The sequence below is a fragment of the Xiphophorus maculatus genome, chromosome 21 (assembly GCF_002775205.1).
Source record: "Xiphophorus maculatus strain JP 163 A chromosome 21, X_maculatus-5.0-male, whole genome shotgun sequence".
Taxonomy (NCBI): Eukaryota; Metazoa; Chordata; class Actinopteri; order Cyprinodontiformes; family Poeciliidae; genus Xiphophorus; species Xiphophorus maculatus.
Genome location: NC_036463.1, coordinates 22411690 through 22431433, shown reverse-complemented (window position 1 = coordinate 22431433; position 19744 = coordinate 22411690). Strand labels below are relative to the sequence as shown.

The following is a 19744-nucleotide window of genomic DNA, read 5'->3' as shown; positions in this document are numbered from 1 at the left end:
ATGAATCATTTTCCTTCCACTACTATAAATATACATAATAATTCTAGCCTGTCTTTTGCCTTCCTATGCTATGCTGGTCGATTCAAATCTCACTTCACAAACAGTCTGGGCTTTCTCCTATTGACGTGGATTTCCTCCAGGAGAATTTCTACTTGGCCAATTAGCAAACAGAAGGAGGAGTAGTTAACAATGATGTTGAATTTCTGCTCTGTTTTATAAATTGTAGTCTGCCTGTAGTTTTAGCAATGCCAGCGGAGGAAGTGAAGGAAGCCTTTCAGTCCATGTTGGTCACACTTCCAAATATTGAATTAACATTAACATCCATCTGTTTGGTTCTGCTCTTGTCTCTTTGCAGTGGAGGATGGTTGTTTTCATAGCATCAAACTATCACATTACATATGTCATGCCAAATGTTAGCAATTAGCTAAAATTTTAAACATCAACATAGACTATGCCTCCAGGAAGTGATTGCTTCTTGATAGCACAGGGTCCAGACCAGGGGTGGGCAATCCTGGTCCTCGAGGGCCAGTGTCCTGCAACTCTTAGATGTCTCCCTGGTCCAGCACACTTGAATCCAACAGCGGAATCACCTCCTAAGTGCAGTCAAGTTCTCCAGACTCCTGCTAATGACCTCATTATTTGACCCCAGTGTGTTGAAGTAGAGACACATCTAAAGGTTGCAGGAGACTGGCCCTCGAGGCCTGGAGTTGCCCACCCCTGGTCCAGACCCTCTGGACAAAGTGAGGTGTAGAACAAGGGGCTGGTTTTTTACAAGGTTGCAATAATTCACTACTTTTTTATGTTATCCATAAAATCTAATATATATATATATATGTAAATATAGAAATTTGTTTTTATGCCAAAAAGTGAAAAGCTTCAATATGGGTAGGATTACTTTTACAAGGCACTGTAGAACAATACTGGGTTATTGTGGGAACTTGCCATCATAGTTTAAGATTACAGTACAGAATGACAAAGAGAAAATAGTCTGTTTTCACAGTCTGCTTTTGTAAATAACAACTTCTCTGGTTAGAATATATTGTTTCCCTGCATAAAGATGTGGCGCCTTCATTGCAAAGTCGAGAGCAGAGGCAGCTGGAGTTGGGCGAGCTTGCTTACAAACCCTATTATTATTATTTCTTTCACTGTGGGCTTTAAGCAACAATCTGGAAGTGGAATCACAAATAGCACAAGGGGGAGAAAGAGAAGCAACACTCAAAAACAACTGTCTTTGAAATAATTACCAAACTAGAAGTGCTATGGCAAATTTAGGAATCATTTCTTCCATCTTGAAAGGAAAACAGACATCAAACCGGGCCGCCATTTGCTGTGCCTCGCTCTCAGTCTTATCTAAGGCTGCCTTATAAGACACCACTTGGTGGGCATGTAATTAATTTCATTTTCCAAGCAGCAATAAACTTACTGTTGAAGAAAAATAAATCTGGAAGTCACTGTGATAAATGCAAGGACAAAAAGTAAACTATGCTGCGTTTTTTTTTTTTTTACATGTAGTTGATGTAGGAACTTATTTCAATTTAAGATTGATTCTTTGATTTTTAGTAAAACCAAGCTTTTGGATAAGGTATAGAGTTACAAGATCTCAGAGGGTTTTCTTTAAGGCATTTATCAACACTTTGCTGCTACTTAGGGCTTTAGAGTAGTCAAAACTTAACAGAAAACAGATTAAAAGAATAAAAGTGAAAAGAGAGACACTGTGTAATTTAAGAAGAAAAGAATATTACCTCACCCCACAAAGTCTCTTAAGTAAAATAAAAGAATGATTTTTTTCACATATTCTCAGCCCAGTGTGGAATTTTCAATCTTACCGTTTAATGCATGGAAACAATAGAAAGAAACATTAATCAATACAAACAAAACATATGGAATGTTTTAGTTGTCATGCACCTTGATTCAAAAAAAATGTGTGCTAAATGCTCGGAAATAAACTTTAATCACATGCTGGGGAGGAAAAATAAAATCAGATTCTAGACTGCAAGTTGGCAGTTGTTAGGAAAAATTAGATATTCTCAACTGGACTGCTGAATATTGACACAAACTTCCGGTAGCATTATGACAGAGTAGATATTTATCTAACTACAAAACTCATCAGGACTCCTTTAGCAAATAAAAATGATTTTATATAGTAATTGGTTAGAAAATGTAACACTGCAGGTGAAAGAGGCATTTCCTGGTGCAGGTAACTGTTAATATTGTGTATAATATAAATCAGCAGCAAAGTCTGACGTCCAACCTGTTGCATAACTTGAAGATTGGGAGACAAACAACATATGAAGCCTTTTCCACAGCAGGTCAGTCTGTGAAGTAAACAGTCACACCTTTATGCACAGCAGCAGGTTTATCTGTGATGTACCAGTTCTCCTGGGATTACCAACAGCTATCAACCTGCAGAAAGATGAAAATGTGTACTCTAGTCAACATGAACTGGTTCAAAGTGCATGAAATGATTAAAGCAACAGTAGTCTGTAAATATGAAAACATCTGCTGTAACTAAAGAGCAGAGGAGCTCCTGTAGCTTTTAGATTTATTGATCTAAACTGGAAATATATTCCACACATTAACATATAAACTTATTAAATCTTGTTCTGTTATACTAAGATAGGCTTGTAAATTGAACCATCTAATTATCAGGAAGTAATAGCTGTCAATCTCTGTCGGTTAATATTTCATGCTTACCTGCCTGGTGCCGTGTGATATCAGTAATGGACACACTTCCCATGAAATCTTTTGTTGCCAACTTTCAAACATTTAGTGAACTTAGCTTGCCCTAACTTCATCTTTTCAGATAAATTCTAAAGAGCTATTTTACTTTGTAAACTTTTAGTTGTATAATAGTAGTTGAATTGAAGTTTTGGTTATTGACTATTAAGAATACCTGTGTGAAGACAATTCACACAGCAGTTCTGATTCTTGTCCTCACAGCCTTTCTATTTCCCCCCATTAACTTTATTTCAAACAAGAAACACGCAGGAACAAAATAAAAGAAAAATAGTACAGAAGAAGATATAACCATGTTATTGGAACTTTGATATTGTATTTATGCATAAATACAAAATGAAAGGCCATTTTAAAATGTAAATTACGTCAAAACGAAATTGGTCCTGATTGGTAGTAGTATTTCAAAGGCAGATTAATTATTTAAAGTTAGCGCTGTAGCATTGGCTTCTGCTACATAACATGTTTATGACTAGAGCTTTAGTGTTAGTGCAACTAATGTTTAGCTAGCGCTGCACCCCACTGTGTGGAGTTATACATCAACAGATGATAGAGTGAATCCGTACACCGACATTATCAAATAGCTAGCACTGCACACATCCACAGAATAACCACAGACATCTGTCAAGTAGCGGAGAATCTTTGGCTCCGATTATTTTCTGGAGAAGTTCAGAAAGCCAGTTTAATGCAGTTAGTCTCTCTCCAGCTGTGGTGAATTCATTCCTGGAAACCTGTTATTGCTGTGATTTTTGGAATTCTGAAATCGTAGAAATCTTTTGTTCTTCAGGAACTAATACAGCTGCAAAGCAGTGATCTGACTGTAAAAAACAGGTTCCCAAGAACAAAAGAGGAGCATTTTTCAAGCGAAAATAAGAAGGTGACACAAAAGAGTATAAGCTTTTAGCAGATAAATGTCAGATTGGATGTTAAAGCTCTAAATGTGTTAGTAACACTTAATTACAGCAGAACAAGGAGGCTCCATCTCTCTGTGCTGCTTTGCAGAGCTGTCTCTGCACACAGCCTGCTGCCATGTAATTGAGGCCATCATCTTGTGGGCGCACGGCAAATGGCTACTTGAAGAACTCCCTCTCACTTCCAGGCTGTCTGTCACCTCCAGCATGGCCTTCTGCTTCTTGTCTTCATTCCTTTTAATCACTGACTTCATTTCAGAGAGGAGAGCTGACATTAGGGGAACTTTCCATTGCCATTCTCCAGCTCTCATCAACTGGCATTGTAATGGATGTCATCCAGCTGACTGGAGGACAGGCTGAATGGCTCAGCTGAAAAGGACAGTAATATATTTTTGCACCTGAGTCCGGATCATTCAGCCTATGCTTATCTCTGTTGGCTTCAGTTGTGGAATATTTAAAGATACAGATTTTCCATGTATATTGGAATTTTAACATGATCCAGTTATAGGGACATTTGTAGATGTAGTTTTGAGTCGACAGCAGGAAGTGTGAGCAGGGAGGAAAGATGGTGATACTTTTTGAGATTTTTTATTTCTGCTGACTTTAACGCATGGAATTAATCTGAAACTTTTTGTGCGTCGATATTGCCTGCAGATTAATCTAACTGTTGTGACCTAAAGCCTCTTTCCTGTAAAGAGTTACTGAGTTCATAGAAGCAGGCTACGGGATGGACACAAGAGACAAAAGTTTTCTGTGACAGCGGACAACAAAGCAATAAAAGTTGAACATTTTTCAACTTTCTTGTGTTGCATTGTTAGCCCAAATGTACAAACTGGAAATTTCACCTGTACTAATATTGATTGTCACTAGGCTGGTGACTGACTGTCGCCTTGGTCCAATGACAGCACTAACATATGCATAATAGTGGTAGGAGTTTGACCCGTAATTGGTGAGTTGCTGGTTTGATCCCTGCTGGTTCGTTGTACCTTTGGGCAAGACACTTTTCCATCCTTACATGCTGCTGCTTGCCTGCGAAAAGTCATTTTGCATTTTACCTGATTTTTGCATCATTCCATGTGACAGACTCACAATTTCTGCACAGAAGAGGCAGGAGGTGGCTCACATATTAACAATAAATAGCACAAACAACAGATTTTATGAGTGCTGCTCTGATGCTTCATGCCAATCATAACAACATGCTTACCAGATTTGATCTTCGAAGTAAAGCTCTAGCCACAAACAGTATTTACAAATATTACAGCATCATTGATGGTTATAATTTATTTGGCTGTGATTGGTCAGCAACTTCTAAACCAACACGTGCTGACTTGTTGCATCTCCACAGACACAGTCATTCAGGGCCATAAACTGTTCACTCTGACGGCGGTCCCGTGGAGACAGCACCAATCCTTCCTGCCTTAGTCTTTTCAGTCTGCATTTTGAATAGATGTCAAGAATAAACACATTATTTACGATAACTATGACATACAGCAAATTATACTGGACGTAAATCTAGTGTTTTTGTGACAGCTATATGTGCAGCTTCATCTCCCCTCCTAAGGACCAGATTCCTTGTCAATATTTTAAACCACGCATGGCCATGTCTCCTCAGTGACTGCTTAAACTGGAATCTCTAAATGTGACTTCAAAGCCTCCCCCCTGCTGTTTCATGACATTTGTGACGATGAAGTGAGGTCAGATGGAGTGACCGGAAAAAAAGAGAGCAATCATTCTTGGTCTCGCCATTGGTATAGTCTAATTAACATTTTAATTAACACAAAATATTGTTAACTCTGGGGCATCCTCAGAGCCATGTCTGGGACAGACTCATTACACCAAGTGTTAGCCTCTCTGCTGCTGCCCTGTGATTTCCTACCTGGGAAAATGTCATCTGCAGCATGAATAAAGGTATTTTGATGGACCTGATTCCCCGGTGTATAAAGTCTTAAACCTGCCAAACATTTACTGCCCAGGAAATAAGATTATGATGATTCAAGTCTTGAGCCACATTTCTTTAGAACATGGAAAACTTTAGGGTCAAGGACAACCGTTTTAAGATCTTAGGTTCATTCTTGATGGAGTATGTGTTTCTGAACTTAGATTATTCAGAGTGGATCTGAGATTCATGCCTTTTACTCTGTCCTTGACTTTAAGTCTAAAGTTTTACAACAGTAAAAACAGGATTCACATTATGTGAATGTGAAAAGCATGCTAGTTTTAGTATTTTTTGTTCCTTTTTATTATTTTGGTGAGGAACTTTCACAACACAGGTTCGTTCAGAAAGGCAGTATGAGAGACAGCAGTCATGGGAAAAAGAAAGGTGCAATAGCTGTAAATGTACTCCCAGAAAAATTGACAGGAAGTAGACTTTATCATTCAGTGGCTTGTAAAGTCTTGTTGAGCACCTATAACTTGAAGCAGCTGTGTTTTTCTTTTGTCATTGAAAAGACATTTTTGCCCATCCTACATCATCGTTTCATTGTTTTGATTGTGGCTTTCTGTTTCTGCAGATCTATCTTAAGGTTTTAGTGAAATATTTCAATCCTGTTGAGGTATGGACTTCAACGGAGCCATGGAAACATCTGTTTTCATTTGTTTTCTACCAATCAGCTTATCCTGTGATTGCTCTGTTCATAACCCAGTTTGGGCCAAGCTTCAACTGTCAGACACATGACCTCATGTTTACTTCCATATACAGAGCGGATCGAGTCACTGCAAAGTGCCCTTGCCTGTCCATCACCATACATTGTAGTTGGCATTATGTGTTTATGTTGTTTTTTTGTTTTTTTCTAAATAGTATGCTTTTGCTTGTGGCGCAGGGTTATAATAGTTTTGGGTTTTTCATTATTGTTTAGTTTTATTTCATTGTGACTTGTTGTTAGAGTAATTCATTTAATTTTAATTATTTTTTAGAATGTGTTTGGTAGTTTTTATTAGTTAAATAAGGTATTTTTTGGACTACTTTTTTCCAATGCTTAGAATCAGGCGGCTTATTTCCCGGTGCGGCTTTTCTGTGGATTTTTCTTCAACCACCAGGGGGCTCTTTAGCAGGAAGCAAATCATTGGAAGTCAAAATTGAAAATCAAAGTAGAAAGCTCTAATTTTCAATTAGAACAAGCACGTGCTAGCAGCAGGCACGATGGCAAAATTTATTCAAACCCATACTCCCTCATCATGGAAACAACATAAAGAAGGATATATGATGCAGCTTTTAAGTTGAGGGCTATCGCTCTGGTAGTAAAGGAGAGAAATAGAGAATATAAGCTCGGAGTGAACAAGTCCATGGTTCGTCATTGGAGATGGAGGGCTGTGTCATTAATAGCAGATTTATTAAGCCAAGAGCTGCCAAGATACCAGTGGCTTGTAGCCCAGTGCAGCATATATATGTACGTTTCCAGTATTTTGTAGATGGAGCTTATACTGTAGTAAGGTGTGCTCTATAGTCCGGAAAATACGGTAAGTTAAATATTTTTTTGTTTTAATTCTGTTTTTATTAGTTATAGTAGTAGTTTTAGCTTTTTCATATTTATACTTATATTATATACCTATATTATACATATAGTCATACTTTTGTATGTCTATATGTATAATTCAAAAAGGTCAAAGTATCTTATTGTGATTACACATACATTGATGTGTAATAACAAGCTTTCCTTATCAAAAATTTTTTCAGTCGTTACTAAATAACCATTTGACTCTGGTGTTTTCTCTCAACTTTTGCTGTCGCCATTTTGCAGACTAGCATAGCGTAGCTGCCAGGAGGAGCATGGAGTGCTGCAATTTTTACCCGTGTCTTTAGTTCTCTGTACTTTTTGTTCCTCCGATGATGGTCTAAGATGGATAGCTACTGAGACTTTCTTTTCTCCGTGTATAATGACAAATCTGTCAGATAAACAGTGGGACAGTAATTCAAACCCAATAGAAATCTTCCTAAAACCAGACCAAAACAATTTTGGTTCTTTAAAACTGTCAGCGGAAAAACATGAAACGGCCCGACAAAGTTACCCTGTTGGGTTCGGCAGGGAGTGGTTCCTTCTCCTTCACAGGGTGGCAGGCTGATGGAATCCAGCTGTTGCTCATCACCTCCAATCTGCAAGGTCCTTAAAGGGGAGCGGCTTCCAGAGTCGGATGCCAGATGGTTCCGCTTCTACAGTGGTATTCTCTAGCTGTCAGTGCTGTATTCCTAGTGTTCTCCTTGTTCTGACCCCTTTTCGTCTGCTCCTCCCTCTACAGTGAACCCGAGCTGTACACTCTCTGAACCGGCCCCACCTGAAGAATCGGATCCTAGCTGCTCTGTTTGGCCTTGCACCTGGGTGCGTCACGCCTGCCACTCAGCTGCTGCCTGTCCGCCCTCAATCGCCTGCTGGAACTTCCCCCATCTGGAAAACCCTGCCGGACCCCCATGTACTCTCCTCTGCTTACCTCAACCCGCAGCCCGTAAGTCACCATCAGGTTACGCCATCATTCCCTTCATAACCCTAACCCTAACCCTAACCCTCCCACTTTAACCGCTCGCCCTTTGCAGTTCCTCCGCTGGCCCAGTTCCTCCCTGCTGCCGCTGATCGACGCCCCTCCACACACTCTCCAGCACATTCAGTTACCAAATAAATCTGTTAAAACTGTTTGGGTGTCCGTAGTTGTTGCTTGCCTTAAGAGTCCTAGAAACCTCGCATTATGACATACCCGAACATTAAGCGACCTTTGACATCATACCTTGAATAGCATTTCAGGATTTCAAAGTGACCGCTAAGTTGCTTCTTCATCCCATTTTATACGCCATGTACTCAACCCTCTGCAGCATTTAATGATTAATTAATAAATTAATCATTTAATTAATTTAAATTTAAATGCTATTATTATCATTAATAGCATTTAATGCTTTTATCATTAAAATAGCATTTAATGATATTTTTAATCATTAAATGCCTAACATTAGTTGTAGTCATAATAACTTTGCACAGAGTGAACCTATAAATAAAAAGCTCATTTTCTCTGGAAGCATTTCTCTGCACTGTACTGCTGTGGATTACTGTGGCTTTGAGAAATAAGCTTCTGAACCGAACACCCAATGAACATTTGTTTTGTCTACAAACTACAGCCTATCCAATGATTAAACTATTAATTTTTAATGAATCATTCTGCACAGCCTTACGGAAGGATTATCCATCCACACACACCTGCTCATACGTATGACCCCAGACAGGTTGATAGTCTGACACTAGATGTGGGTTAATACATCTATACAAACAATCACACTAATATCTATGCCTACGGTCGCTTTCAGAAGGACCCAACCTGCATGTCTTAGGGGGAAAAAACAACACAGACACAATAGACGTATAATTACTCACTGGAGATCACTTTCACTTTGTTCTGATAAGTACACCGTAATTATTTATATAGTTGGCTACTTTTTCAGTTACAGGCAATATTATGCATGCAATGTCATGTTCGAGGGTATTTTTCAGACATGCAAAATTGACAGAAGGACACAGAAGATGAAAGTAGAAAAATGTATTTACAATATTTAACTTAAATAACTTGAATGTCGTTTTCAGGGCTGGAGGAGTTTATGACTGGAAGGAGAGAGCAATGTGTAGGGAGCTGCAAGGCCTAAGTTGACCAGTTGACGTGCGGTCACATGGTCGAACGCCTGGGATGGATGGCTAGAGACCGACGTTGGTTTCAGGATGTTTTTCTCTGTCTTGTGCTTGGTCTCAAATTGTTATGGCTCGGTCTTGGTCTCGGTTTCGTTCGACAAACTGGGTCAAGACAGGTTCAAGACTCAATCGTTTTTGTCAAAATGAAAATAACTTAACTAATTTTTGTTGACACCCGGAGACACACAACAAACTTAAAGCTAATTGATAGCATTGATCAGAGCGTCAAGAGTTAGACAAGATCAGCATAACTGAAACTAGAGAAAGGAGTGGTCTCCTATTCTCTATTTTCCATCAAAAATATACATATCTGTTCATGGTAGTCTGCTAAAATTACATTCAGTGTAATTTTACATATTTTCATTGATAGTGAGAGTATTTGAAGTTATTTTGAAAATAAACTTTGTCATTGAGTTTTTGGCTGTTTTAAAGTTGAATGTCCATCCCAGTGGGCCTTAGGAGTTTAGCCAATGCTTTAAAAGTGGTTCAACGAAATATGAAACTTAATAAAGAAAACATTAGAAAGAAAAAACAAGCTAACTGTGAAATCACAATTTAGATATAAAATTCATACAGATACTTTTTTCTTTGCGTTGTAATACAAAATAATTAAGCTTAAACAGAGAATGATCTGACCTTGACTCATTGGATTCAGGAAATGAGGCTGAAGAGAAGAGGAATGAGTTGCATGGATTGTTACTGTCATGATCCATGTTCTGTCCTGTCCATGCTGTGCGTTAACACTCATTCAGTTCACCTGCCGCGCCTGCTGATTGCTTGCCTGTTCCACCTGGTCCCTGCCCTACTTAAACTCCTCTCAGCCTCTGCCTCCTTGCCAGATTATCGACAGCCACGAGCCAGTAGTGATCCAGCGTTTCCTTATAAGCCTTCAGCGTTTCTTCGACCCTTTTCTGCCCACGGATTGACCCCTCCTGCCAAGCCCCCCTCGGATACCTACTGTTCTGGATTTCTGGACCCTGACCCAAGCTTCGCCCCACGACCATCGACTATTGCCTGCCCCTCAAGCTAAGTTTGCTCCCTCCGATCTCCTGTGTATGACCTCTGCCTGGATAACCGTCTTAGTCTCTTCCTGGATTCTCTGCTCCACCCGTCCATTGCACTACAGGTCAGTTAAGCCGAACATTTCAAAGTTACCCCTCCCCTATCAGTGCATCACCAGCCTTCTCTCCTCTCTTCTCAGTGCTGTGTTGGATGACCACATCCTGAGCCGCACCAATAGCTGAAAATTTAATTAAACCTTTTTCCTTTGCAACTCTTGTGTGTGGTTGAATTTCCGGGTCCCCACCCAGTGCCCTTACAGTTACAAGGGTTTAATTTGTTTTACACCCTGTATTTAAGATCTAAATTACAGTAAACTCACGTTCAAGCATGAGAATATAGAAAAATATGATTTTATTACATTATTAAATAGGGGGAGGTTCCAGGTACAACAGAAGAACCTGATCTGGCATCTGAGGTTGACATTGAAGAGAAAAAAAAACCCACACAAGTTCAGGAGAAAATAGAACCCCACCAAATGTCCAACTTGTTATGTGAGTGATGAAAATACCATGAGTTCCCATGTACTGGGAAACTGGGGTGGAAACTGGTATTTGGAAAGACTGTGGCTTTTCCAAATACTCTGGGAACATTTGCATTTTGTCAACAATTTGGAGAAGCCTGCAGAGAACAACAATGTGTTTTTCATGGTATGTCCTCTTTATGAAGCCATGTACAGAAGATGCTTAGAGCTTTTACTTGAGCAACTTCTCTGTTCTACCATTTCGTACAAGTTTGTGTCAAGCAATACATTAAAGCCAAGCCGCACCCCATCCAATGACACCAAAAATATACTTCCTGTGTGGGAAAAGCAACATGAACTAGTTTCTTGCTGTATCAAAGAGCTACAATTAAGAGATCACAACAATTTAAGAGGCAGCTAGGACTTGCAATTTAACAGCGAATCACAGAAGTCATTTAGAAGTTGCATTTTGACAACTATTCCAAAACTATTCCAATCTTCTGGAGCAGCTGGCTGACAAGAACATGTTTGCTGTTGGGACAAGGATGTCCTCTACAGTCTGACAAAGAGATGGCTAACAAAAGCAAGAAGAAGCTGTGATGAAGTTGTAAGCCATGACGGTAAGGTGGGAATGGTCAGATGGTATCACAAAACCAGCTGTTGTGGTCTATAACTTTGTTGGTCTTGACAGAATGGATTAAGTACAGCAGTGGGAAGAGAAGAAGGGTCGTTTTTTATGTCTGCTATTAATAATGTGTCCGTGTTAGCTGTAACCTAGTTAAATGTGTTTCTAGCCTTTACCGCTATCCATGCAAGCTAATGCTAATAAGTAAAATACAGTTTGCTAATAAGCTTCTGTAGGTGTCTTTGTGAACAGAAATTGCAGAAATTGGTTAAAACCGCAATATGCTTTGTTGGCCAGACTCACACATTTTTCTTCAATTCCTGTGTTTATTTTAAAGAATAAATATGCCTGTAAGGTGTGCAAAATGTTGATGCATATCTTGCTTGTTGGTTTGTTGTTTACTTTTCAGTTTTACATAAAACATGAAAATGCTTTCAATGCCATAAGTTTTTTGTTTTTTTTGTCAGCTATCTGTTTAGCGTGTTCCAGCACTCCTGTGCAAGGACAGAATAGTGGTTTTAAACATAAGACACGTGAATGGTTATGTACTGCTTTTATTCCGCATGTCAAACTGGGACACAGAACATTAAAGAGAAGGTAATGTGAACTATTTCAGCTCACCTTTTACTGAACCTGTTAGCCCCAATTTCCCCCCAAACACACTTCCAGGCTTGACTCAGACATCTGCTGAATTTCCTTTCTGATTGTAAGGAAGTAAAACAACGAATAATACTTAAACATTAAACCTGTCTTTTCCTGAGTGAAAGACAAGCTGTTAAATATAGAACAAAGCAATAAATCATGTCCTTCAGTCGATCATTTCTCTGCAGCTTTACACACATGGGGAAATTTGTCACCACTGGCCAAGCTGTGGAAAAATTCTTAAAATAAACAAATCCTTTACTGCACTAATTATGCACTTTAATTTGGTGTATATTTATTCAGTAAGAAAAAAAAGTTTCACACTATGTGATCCTTTTAAAAGAAAGATAGGCATTTATTGAATATATTTTCCATGTTTTTTAGATTGCTCAGAGCCTCTAAGAATTTCTAATTGTTGGGATCCGGAGCTGTTCATCCACCAGAGGGCGCTGGAGGCCTTGTTCCATCTGAGGGCGTCTCCTGAACCACGCACCTGAAACCATTCTGCCATCAGGAGCTGTATAACTGGAGGAGGCTGCTGACACTTCCCTGCCAGATTGTTAGCTAGTTATGGTACCGGCTCACTCCAGCTCTACTCTTCCTGTTTGCTTCCTGAATTCTGATCCATCTGTGTCTCTGACCTTTTTCAGCTGATTGACCTGAGACGTGCTGAAGATAGATCCAGCCCAGGACCCCTCCGAACCTACAGCTCGGCAGCCTGCTTCTGGCAGAACAGTTCAGACTTACCTGTCCGTCCTCCAACGCCGCCGCAGCCCGCAGCCCTCCGCGCCTCAAAACAGACTCCGGATTTCCCAGGTTTTTCCCCCCAGTCCTTTCTCCTCCCGATCGGAGGTAAGCTCTCAGTCAGCGCCATCTCCAAATTTCCTCGACCCCAAACTTACCGTCTGTTTCTTCCCTAGCTGACCTGAGATCCAGTCCCAAGCGCTCCCGGATTGTTTATCTGTTTTTTTTCCCCCCCTTCCCTTTGGTTGTAATAAATCTCTTTAATCAATCTCGGCTTCTGGTGTTGTTCTGCATGTGGGCTAAGAAGTTAGACCTCAGCATGACACTAATTATAGTCAGTTCTACTCTAAATTATAACCAACCACATTTACTGGCTCACATTAGAAGACCACTACAGATATTTTGTATCTGACCTTAATGCAACAGGACTTTCCTCTGAAACTGCTTGCTAGTGAACAAGAGGCACTTTTGTTTGCATTTTTGTATCAGCAGTGGAAACATACAGTACTTCTGAGACCACTCACCAGATTATGAACAAATCTTAAATGGGAGCTGCTGCAGCAGTCTGGTTAATCACATTCAGCTCTTGAGAACAGTAAGCATTTTCCCACCAATGTAGGAAGAGGTTTAAAAGTGAAAGAAAAATAACTTTTGCTGTTTCAGTGACAAATGGGAGGAGTGACGGTGCTAAGTACAAGGATGGGGAAAATTCTAATTAATACTGGATTGGTTCATGTGAAAAAAATGTATTTGTTTCAATCTTCTAGACATTTAGGCTTTGCGACAATAGTTTGAGAAGTACCTGAGAAACTTCTCAGCCTACCTACCTGTTAAACGACCAATTTATGTAAGAGAAATAATTTCTATATCTAACAGAAAATGTAAGGACAGCTATGTTTGTTTAGTTTTTTCTTGTTGTAATAATACTTCTCGGTAATAAATATATTTTGTTACACTGTTGAAACGATGGGCCAGCTCATCCCCTGTGCAACACATTTATTTTTGCAGAAAAAGCAGGAATACAGAAATAGCAGGTTACAGAACCTACATGGTGCGTCTGCACACTGCTTCTTCATATATTAACTTCTGCAGTTTTACATTAACAATAATACTTTACACTTGTGCTGTAAAATCCTTTACTACAGCGGTACTGAAACAATTCATTTTATAACCAATGGCATTATTTTCACTGTCTTTATATAGCTTTAGGTCCACAAAAATCACATTCATGAACTTTTATAACCTGTACACTTATGAACTGTAGTAATCAAACTAAATTCATTTAAAATAAATAAATGCCTTTTAACAGATTTCTACCGTATTCAATCTCAATGGTTACCCAGAAAATACGTAATGCAGCTCTAGAAACCAAACATATCTGTATGGACAGTACAGAATTTCATCACATCCTAATAACTGGACTAGCATAGGTATAAGACCATGTGTCCTTAAACTTATGCTTTTTGACTCTACATTTAGTTTAGTAATTTAGTTTATATGAGTAGCTCATGACTGCGGTGAAGCCAGCCGATGGTAGCTCCTCTTAAAATTAGCTTTGCACATAAATGGTCCGTCACAGTAATAAAACAGTGGTTGCCCTTGCAGGCGATATAAAATTAAAAATGAAGGGAAAATGAGAGGTATAGCTGTGTGTGCCTACTACAGACCTATTACTTATTACACACTTATATTATATCCAGAATAAATGTTTTCCTGGGATTGATCAGTAATACAGAATAGAGAAGTTAACAAAGGAGTGATGTGGATGTTGCTGGTGAAGGATGGCCAAATCAAGGATGATGTTACAGGTGGACAGGTAATGAGAAATCAGGTCCTGGATCCTGCACGGCCTTGGAGTGATGTGCAGAATACTGCTGAGGATCTCTATGAACATTCTTTTTTTTTCAAAATGAATATGACTATGTTTCAAAGTAAGACCTGCACGTAATCAGAACCTGCCTACAGATGTTTGAGGGGAAGTAGCATGGGCATTGCTTTCCTGTGCAATTCCTCTAGATTAAAATCTCTCATCACAGACAGTCTGGGCTTTCTCCAGTTTACTTAGATTCCTTCCAGTAGACTTTTCAACTGGGCAAATCAACAAGCGGAAGGTTGGGTTGTTTAGAATTGTAGTCAGTCTGTAGGTTGAGTAATGGCAGGAATGGAGGCGGTGAACAAATCCCTCCAGCCCATGTCGACAACGCTTCTTCATATTTACAGCCAGCTGTTAATGTTAATTACCACCTCTTCACCTTGGAGGATGGTTGTTCACAGCGCAGGCAATTATGGGTAAGCTTCACAGCGTTGAACTGGTACATTGCGCACATCACAGCCAAATGTTAGTGACTGGGTAAAAATTCACACCTCACACCTCCTTGCCTCTGGGAAGCAATCGTTTTTCAATAGCCAAGGTTACGAATCCTCTGTACGAAGCAAATAGTGTAGGACAATAGTGTGGTGGTTTTTTACCAGGCTACAGGTTTTTTTTTTTTTTTTTTTTTAATGCTGTTTGTTTACCTCCAAGCATCTGGCTGTGCTATATCCAATTTGGTCTCATCTCTTCAAACCACTTTATTCCATTTGAGGTAATATAAAGATGTATTATAGGTTGTGCAGCCATATTCCTTATTAGAAAGAAGAGGATTTCTTGTAATTTTCTAGTTGGGCTGTCATCAGATTTATCATTTAACATGCTAACTGAGGCCTGTTAGCCTCAAGTCTGAGATGGAGCTCTCTTGTTTCTTTTTGCATCGTTCAGTGGATGCCATTAACCTTGGGGTTAATTTACCAAAATGTGACATCCAGGGAAGATTGGCTGACACAAACACTTCCCAATGGTTATTAATCTCTCTCAGTATAGACTGATTTAGAACGTAGTTCAAGTAGTTCAAAAAATGGCTTTATAACCCTTCCCAAATTGCCAGGAAATATATGTGGTGGGAATATATGTGGTGGGATTGGTGGGATTGAGACCTCCTCAATCCCACCAACATGCCTTCTATTGAAGAAGCTGAGCCTGGGGACTCTGGGTTGGGCTCTCCAATCTCTGGGGACGAGGTCGCCGAGGTGGTTGAGAAGCTCCTCGGTGGCAAGGCTCCGGGGGTGGATGAGATCCGCCCGGAGTTCCTTAAGGCTCTGGATGTTGTAGGGTTGTGTTGGCTGACGTGACTCTGCAATATCGCATTGACATCGGGGGCAGTTCCCCTGGACTGGCAGACCAGGGTGGTGGTCCCCCTGTTCAAAAAGGGAGACCGGAGGGTGTGCTCCAATTATAGAGGGGTCACACTCTTAAGCCTCCCTGGCAAGGTCTATTCAGGGGTCCTGGAGAGGAGGGTCCGTCGGATAGTCGAACCTCGGATACAGGAAGAGCAGTGTGGTTTTCGTCCTGGTCGTGGAACACTGGACCAGCTCTACACCCTCGGCAGGGTCCTGGAGGGTGCATGGGAGTTCGCCCAACCAGTCTACATGTGTTTTGTGGACTTGGAGAAGGCGTTCGACCGTGTCCCTCGGGGAGCCCTGTGGGGGGTTCTCCGGGAGTATGGGGTACCGGGCCCTTTGATACGGGCTGTCAGGTCCCTGTATGACCGGTGTCAGAGTCTGGTCCGCATTGCCGGCAGTAAGTCGGGCTCGTTTCCGGTGAGAGTTAGACTCCGCCAGGGCTGCCCTTTGTCACCGATTCTGTTCATTACTTTCATGGACAGAATTTCTAGGCGCAGCCAAGGTGCTGAGGGGATCCGATTTGGTGGCCTTAGGATCTCGTCTCTGCTTTTTGCAGACGATGTGGTCCTACTGGCCTCATCAGGTCATGATCTGCAGCTCTCGCTGGAGCGGTTCGCAGCCGAGTGTGAAGCGGCCGGGATGGGGATCAGTGCCTCCAAATCCGAGGCCATGGTCTTGAGCCGGAAAAGGGTAGAGTGCCTTCTCCGGGTCAAGGGGGGTGTCCTGCCCCAGGTGGAGGAGTTCAAGTATCTCGGGATCTTGTTCACGAATGAGGGAAGAAGGGAGCGGGAGATCGACAGGCGGATTGGCGCAGCGTCTGCTGTCAAGCGGGCGCTGTACCGGTCCGTCGTGGTGAAGAGAGAGCTGAGCCAAAAAGCGAAGCTCTCGATTTACTGGTCGATCTACGTTCCCACCCTCATCTATGGTCATGAGCTTTGGGTCATGACCGAAAGAACGAGATCGCGGATACAAGCGGCCGAAATGGGTTTTCTCCGTAGGGTGGCTGGGCTCTCCCTTAGAGATAGGGTGAGAAGCTCAGTCATCCGGGAGGGACTCAGAGTAGAGCCGCTGCTCCTTCACATCGAGAGGAGCCAGTTGAGGTGGCTCGGGCATCTGGTCAGGATGCCTCCTGGACGCCTCCCTGGTGAGGTGTTGCGGGCACGTCCCACCGGGAGGAGGCCCCGGGGAAGACCCAGGACACGCTGGAGGGACTATGTCTCTCGGCTGGCCTGGGAACGCCTCGGGATTCCCCCTGAGGAGCTAGAAGAAGTGGCTGGGGAGAGGGAAGTCTGGGCCTCCCTTCTGAAGCTGCTACCCCCGCGACCCGACCTCGGATAAGCGGAAGAAGATGGATGGATGGATGGATATATGTGTTAGAAAAATTATCTAAGTTCATTTACTTGTGAGTTTATTGGAAAGGTTATGTTTTCATATTATTATTTTGTGTGTTGTTTACTTGACTCCTTTTCTTCTGTGATACACTATTAACCATTTTTAGGATGTTTGCCTGGAGGCTAGAGACGTTTGCACATTCCTGTGTTGTCAGCTTTCTGTGGGGCTGATTGGTTGCGGTCAGCCTCATGCCCTTGTAAGGGTATGTCCACAGAAGATTCCAGAACATCCTGTAGAAAAAGGTCATTAGTCAAATTCTTTGTGAGACTATGTGAAAAAGCCCAACCTCCTTTTTCTAATAAAAGAGCAGTGCAGACAAAAGATCTGGCAGAGTTGATCCCAGACAGTGTTTGACAGCGGCTTTCCGCGTCTCAGCCCTCTTCTTCTGCAGAAAAGTAACTTGTGTCTCTGGTTGATTCTTTGCAGGTTAGGAACTAAAATAAACCTATCAATATGATTAAAGATTATTGCTGATAATCTTTAAACCAAGAAGGTTATTACAATCCTTCTTGGCATTGTAATAACCTAAACTTACATCTTCTTCTTACATCAGTGAACTTCTTCTAGACAATTCACCACTCATTATGTTTCCAAAGCAACAAACATGTTCTTATTTTTTGACACACAACTTTTATTTGTTGATTGCCTGGAAGTTTCCGTTATACAGATCATTTGTGTTATGTCTTTGGTAAGAATCCCCAAACAAAAAGGAGTTCTTGTTTTGTTGGTTCTTTGTATACCAGAGCTGTACTTATCTGGTATTGCAGTTAGGTTCCCAATGAGTTGGATTAATTTCTACAAACCTAAATTTAGTTTTACTATTTTTTGGTAGAAGACACGATGTAGTTGGAGGATAATGGGGTGACGTGTTTAATGACTTATTGCGTGAACATGTGATCTTAATTGTGTTTCTTATTTAATGGAAACATTGCAATTGTGAAATTATGTTTTTTTTTCATTAGCAGAATACTGACAAAGTTTTGCACTCATTTTTAATAGAAACACAGCTATAGACATCCAATGGAATGTCAAAAGCAGTAGCCCTGTCATCTCACAGCAAGTTGGTTCCTGGCTTCAAGCTTACTTCTAGCCTCACATTTTAGAATCTGGATGTTCTATTGTGCTACCACGGGTTTCCACCAGCCAGCTTAATTTCGTTCCCCCCTTAAAGATATGTATGCTGCATGTTTTAGCAGCTGTGTGACAGAGATTGGTTCCTGCTCCTGACTGATATTGGCTGAACATCAGAATGACAAATCCCATCCATCAAAAACCAGCTGCTTTAGAGGGAAAAAAAATACCAAATAACTTGAAACCAGCTGCCAAGGACCCCAAACACAGGAGTAGAGGATTAAAATGATGACAACTGCCACAGTGGGTCACTACCTGGGTCAGAGATGTCATCAAGAGGTGGAAAGAGAACAGCCACACTTGGATCCAACACCTCTGCACAAATGTCATTTCTGTGGATATTGAATCAGAAATTTCATAACCACAGTTTGGGCTGTTATCACCTCTCATTAGCCGCAGTGTTTATTCAGGCCAGTCTGGAAATTTGACTTGAAAAGACGACTCCTTCGCTCCGGTAGCAGCAGAGAGGCGAGGCGGTGATGGTTGCAGAGAGCAAAGGGGGCAGCTGGAAGATGAATAATTCCCTATATTGGCATTGCTTCAAGCAGCGTTCACTGATACTTGCTCAGGTGGCACAGCTGCAACTGTACGTTGATAGACAGCAGAGCGCGAACAATAAAAAACAGCCAGACACCTGCATGACCCATCTGTGGAGAAAATAAGCTCAATCCTGCAAATGGCACATAAGTCAAAATGAAAAACGAGACACCTCCTCCGGCTTGTATATATAGTGACTCGATATATGAAAGACAGCTAGAGTGGAGCACATAGTCTGATTGGCATCACTAAACCAGTTCAGATTTTCTCGGCAGATTCTGGACCAAACAAATATCTGTATGTGCTCCCCAGAGATGGAGACACTTAACCAAATATAGGAAGACTTGACTCCTGTATTTTGGAGTGTAAGCAAGTTATAACGCAAGTTGCAGCCTGCTTACCTCAGGTGGATACCACGCACCTGTGAAAGCATTTGTTCCTTAAGTGTTTTTGAAACCTAATGACCAGACAGTAGTCTCTCTGAAGCCCCTTCTCCACTTGACTGATAAAAAATCAAACCCTTGTTCTTCACTTCATTTCATACAGAGAATCTGCACCCTTGGCTGGTGGGAAATGGTTGCTTTTGGGATTATCTAAAAGCATTACCAACAAACTGAACAGCTTTGTT

The 19744-nt window shown here is 41.1% G+C and overlaps 2 long non-coding RNA genes across 2 annotated transcripts; both read left to right on the top strand.

Moving 5' to 3' along the window:
- Window positions 1-10307: 10307 nt before the first annotated feature.
- On the top strand, window positions 10308-10577 carry LOC111606276. Its single transcript, XR_002752008.1, has 2 exons — window positions 10308-10430; window positions 10506-10577. It is a non-coding gene; the product is annotated as an uncharacterized LOC111606276 (long non-coding RNA).
- Window positions 10578-12511: 1934 nt separating this feature from the next.
- LOC111606253 lies at window positions 12512-13105 on the top strand. The gene is made up of 2 exons (XR_002752000.1): window positions 12512-12945; window positions 13014-13105. It is a non-coding gene; the product is annotated as an uncharacterized LOC111606253 (long non-coding RNA).
- Window positions 13106-19744: the final 6639 nt, after the last annotated feature.